This window comes from Glossina fuscipes, unplaced genomic scaffold (genome assembly GCF_014805625.2).
Source record: "Glossina fuscipes isolate IAEA_lab_2018 unplaced genomic scaffold, Yale_Gfus_2 0, whole genome shotgun sequence".
NCBI classification, from domain to species: Eukaryota; Metazoa; Arthropoda; class Insecta; order Diptera; family Glossinidae; genus Glossina; species Glossina fuscipes.
Window position 1 is genome coordinate 42,549,675 of NW_023998414.1, and position 5,133 is coordinate 42,554,807.

At 29.7% G+C, this 5,133-nt stretch overlaps 2 protein-coding genes across 5 annotated transcripts in view; one reads left to right on the forward strand and one right to left on the reverse strand.

Moving 5' to 3' along the window:
• The window catches only part of LOC119641226 (homeobox protein cut), a 98,973-nt gene that overhangs the window by 35,757 nt on the left and 58,083 nt on the right, over window positions 1-5,133 (reverse strand). The gene's annotated exons all lie outside the window — the stretch shown is intronic.
• Window positions 46-5,133, forward strand: part of LOC119641247 — a 40,957-nt gene continuing 35,869 nt past the window's right edge. Inside the window, exon 1 of the transcript XR_005247809.1 lies at window positions 46-113. The gene's annotated coding sequence lies outside the window, so the exon portion shown is untranslated. The remainder of the gene's footprint in view (window positions 114-5,133) is intronic.

The window sequence follows — 5,133 nt, forward strand, 5'->3', positions numbered from 1 at the left end:
TCAGCATCAGCATCAGCATCAACGAGATAAATAAACAACAAATAAATTATCAAATCCATCTGACGATCATCATCATTTGTAAAGCGAATTGAATATGATTTTGCGAGTAGCGTGTGAGTATATCTTTATATATTATACAAGGAGTATATTAAAATATCCAGATATGTGGATGATATATATATATATATATATATATATATATATGTAGGTATAGTATATATATAGGTATAGTATGTTGACATCTTTCTATATTGCTTTGACTTATGGATAATAGAAGGTTGATTTGTATTAAATATTTATAATTGATTTGAATTAAATAATTGCGGAGACTATGCAAAGATTACTTAAAAGAAGAAATTTCCTCTCTCTCTCTCTCAACAAAAAAAAAAAAAAAAAGAAAGAATAGGGAGAACTCACCATTGCCACTAAATCCATTCAATTTTATAAGCAATAAATTGGTTTTTTTTTTTTTGTTTAAAATTGTTTTTTTGATTTTTTTTTTTTTTTGTTCTTTTAAAGTAAAGTTTTTATGCGCTTAGAAAGGACTATAATAAGCTCTAGTTTCAGCCTCTATCGAAACAAATTGATAACTAAATTAATTATAATTAAAAATGTGTGCAAATGTGTTTTGATTATGAAAATAAAACTCATTTCTGGTATTGCTAGCGCATAAATGTATAGCAAATGTGTATTTATTTATTCATTTGTTATTGTGGTTTAAAGGTTCGGTAGACAATCACTGTGTATGTGCACAAATATTTTTTTGGGTGCCGAACAAAACCCATTATCAATATATGTGTATATATATGACTTATATATATATATATATATATATATATATATAAATCCAAATAAAAAAAGAAGAAAAACAAAAATACTCTATACATTCTGTACATATTGATTTTCGTTTAGTTTGCCTTTAAAGCGAAACGCGCCGAATTATAATCAAATCAAACAAGAACAGAACTAACTTGAGATTTGAAGAAAAAAAACCAAATTTCATTTGAATCGATAATCTCTTGAATTGTATTTGACCAGTACATTAAGACAATTAAAAACAAAATACTACTTAAAATAATAATAAGTAAATTACTATATAAAAAACAAATTAACTTAATAAAGGAAACACCAAAGTATCTCAGAGAAGCAATAACAAAAGCAAAAGAATCTTTTCCGGAATACCTCTTCGATAGAGAGAGAGAGTTAGAAGAAATCAAAGAAGAAATATTTGATCTTAAAAGAACATTTGCACATAACCGTTACAAATATTTACAATAGCACAACGACATTATCACCTTCTAATTGCAATCAACCATCATTTGATTTAGTGAAAGTTTCAGTTTAAGTTTTTGTTGTTTTTTTTATTTTTCGTATTCAATCTGCTTATAGAGCGACTATAAAACGTAAAGCGTTTTTGATTTATTTCGCTTAACTTAGCAGCATTTGAAGAAATTTTCGATTTGTATCTGTAAGCGTGGTCAGGTTTTATAGCTCACACCACCAGCCTAAAATATATATTTAGTTTGTGCGGTTGATTGCAACACTTAGAAGAGCTTGAAGTAGACTCACTTGTATTATGTCCAATCCAATTAGAATTGGGACATCTGGTAAACCGTTATAAGCATGTCCGTCCGTCTGTCCGTCGGTCCATTTGTCTATAATTAACTTGCTTGCGTCCTAAGACAGAACGCTACTGCAAATGAATTTGATGAGATTATTCCTCCACCGGAGGACCGCTCGCCCTAAATGCTCTATTTTTAAAAAGCCGTTATATAAATGAATATCTTACAATTGTTCATATTTCTCTACAAAAGTGCGTGAATGATAGTATTTCCGCGTATAAAAGAAATGTGTGGAAAATTTGAATTGGATTGGGTCTCTTTTTGAACCCAACCTCCCAAAGATTTATGTTTGGCAAAAATGGTAAACAATTCATTTTTGATACTTTATGAAGAAAATCGGTTCAAAATATACATTTGTTATTCATATGTTATTCATATATTTGGGTCACATGGATGTGAGGGTTTCCAGGGCAGACAATCATGAGCTTTTGATATATTACGATGGAAATGGAAGTGGAATAATAATTGATAAGCCTTAGCTTATCAAACTAATAAATTCTATTAAATTCGAGTTACGTCGGTTCAAGTTTTCGGGTTACATATGAAAATGTGAACGCGTTTTTATAAAAAGTTAAGCACTTACGTAGAAACTTTATGACGATAATAAGTGATATGATATAGGTATTAAGCGATCACGTGTAAGGTCTTTAATTGTCGGTCTTACTCAACTATTAGTTGTTTTTCCTTTTGTTTTTTTTTTTTTTAAATATAAAAGTCTTATGAAATTTTTGGATAAATTACTTATTATCTCGGATTTACGCACACATAAAACTAACTTCCGTTTATTATACTTCGCATAAGCGTAGAAATCTTTATGAGTGAGTGTACATTAATTGATAACTAATGTATGAATATCGCTTCTTATTATGCTATAGTGCTACTTAAATTTAATATATATATATATATATACATAATAGAAACGAAACGTAACCTATTAATTTTTTATACGATTTGTAACAGTAAGCAGTTGAACAACTTCATTCATTTCAACTAATGTCGAATATCGAATATTAAAAATCGATACAAGTGTTATTAAAACTGAATAAAAACGAAATCATAATTTCTCAAAACACCCTACACTACTTACTACTTGATTAATAAAATTCTTTAGCTAAGTTCCCTGATAACAATACCAAAAAATCAATTTCCTTGCCATTCGCAGTTTCCCCATGCATGTAATCTGGCATATTAATTCTCCATTCCACACACTTTAAACGGGCAGTATTAAAGTTTGCAAGTACTTTTTCAAACCGAATAATTTTCGCTTGCGATTGTTTGTGGTTAGAACGGGTTTGGGTATTTCCATACGTACGAGCGGAGAGACATGATCCTGAATTGAAAGCTGGAATGTGTCCTCTTCGCATAACGCGGTGGCGGTGAGAAAGAAGTGAGGAAAGAGAAGGTACAGAAAGAAATAGGGAGGTAGGTGCTGACCGCAGCGCAGGCAATGTGAACCCAATCCCTTTTACTGACTGACCATTAGTAAACTCGAACGCACCGAGATAGCAGCCCTACGTACCTAATATAACTTTATAATAGATAGCGTCGAATATAAAAATATATGCATGATGCGATCTGTTTAAGTTTAAACAAAAACCGGGAAAGAGTTCACTATATATAAAAAGTACCAAAAGTAATGATTGGAGGGCGAGTGACCAAGATTCGTTTTATTCGGCGAATCTGAGCATTTCTTCGTTGCCTTTTCGTCTCTTTATTAGTAAATTGAATAAAATTTTCTGCGGCGGCAAATTGAAATGATAAGTGATCATCACCATTGAAGCATAAATTGATAAAAGAATAAGTAACGGAATTTTAAACTTTGCGTTCGCTTATAGAACGTGTATGCAAGAATATAATTTTTTGTGGGTTTTGTGGTGCGTAAAATGTTAAACATTAAAATCATATTGCGAGCGTATAATACGTATAATGCGCAAATTGATTTGATAAACACACGAAAACCCGCAAAAAAATAAATAATTAAATAAAGGGAAAAATATTCGTTTACATGTAAACTAAATATAAAATTAAGTGTTTCAAAAATTAATTACGGTTCATGCACCAACAAATGATAAAATATACCCGACCGAATATATGCACATATAAACGTACATGCGTGCATATAACAATAACTTAGTCCTGAGGTTTTCATACATAGGAAAAAGCCAATAACAATAATAATAATAATAATAGTATCCGCGTTCAGTATTTCGTGAAGACTAACACATGTGTGTTTTTGTTTTCTTACAACAACAAAAGAAAAAAAAAAAATAAATAAATAAATAAATAAAAAAAATAAAAAATAATAATAATAATAAAAAGTCTCTTATGCTATTTATTTAGTAATTATAAAATATTTATAATGAGATGATTTTGAAAATTATTTTTTATAAAAAAATAATATGTCTTAAGGCTTGGACTACTGACTGATTGATCTATAAAGCGGTGATACGTTCCGCTGTGCAAATACGTGATATGTTTTTTTTTTTTTGCTTTATTAATACGTTTTGCTATCTTTTGATTTTAATTCATTTTTCTAGAATTTATTATTAATTTCTAATAATTTGTTTATGCAGCTAGCACTGCAATGCATTGCGTTTGTTAAATTAGAAAAAAAGCACCTATAAACATAAAAACACACACACACACACACACACACACACACAAACGCATACGCTTAACGCTAACAAATATGCAGCATATGCGATCATTAAATTTAATATGAATGTGTCTGTGCGAGCGCATAAATGCACAGTCTCTGCTTAGCCATAGTCATTCAACTATTCGATCGTCAGCAGAGACAGGGTATATGGGTAAGGATTTAGTTTTTTGTTGTCGTACACAGTGGAATGAAAATGTTTTCATATCAAAAATTCAAATTCAATTTCAATTTTAGCTAGACACAATTCGGATTACTTGAGAAAATTTCAATTTTTTTTTTTTTTTTTTTTTTTATATTAAAATCACAAACGCATGGATACACTTATGCGAACATATTTATTATGTTGCTATTCTATGTATATATATATATATATATATTGTGTTTTTGTGAGTGAGCGAGTGAGTGAGTCAGTGAGTGAGTAAAAGAAACGTGCGGCTTCCCTCCACTCCCTATGCATACGCATTATGATATATCTGTTTGAATGCTTTCATGTGACACTCTCCAATACGTACGGCCGCCTAAGAGTATTTATGTACGCATATATATACATAATATGCAGTCAATCTGTCTGTCTGAATCTCAGCAGCAGGCAGACATAAACATAAAATTTATACGTTACATATGTTCATAAATATCTTGCAATAATTTTTACTTTCCTTATTTATCAATACTTAAAGTTTTGGTTAATTTGGTAGCAAAATATTTTCGCGTTCATCAAATGTTTATTTTGTCAACGTCTCTCAAATGCATATCGCATCAGAATATGTATGTATATATGTAAATGAAAAAGAAAAATAAACAAATAAAATATTTAGAAAAAACAGGAGAGACAATTTTTTGTTTTTTTATTTT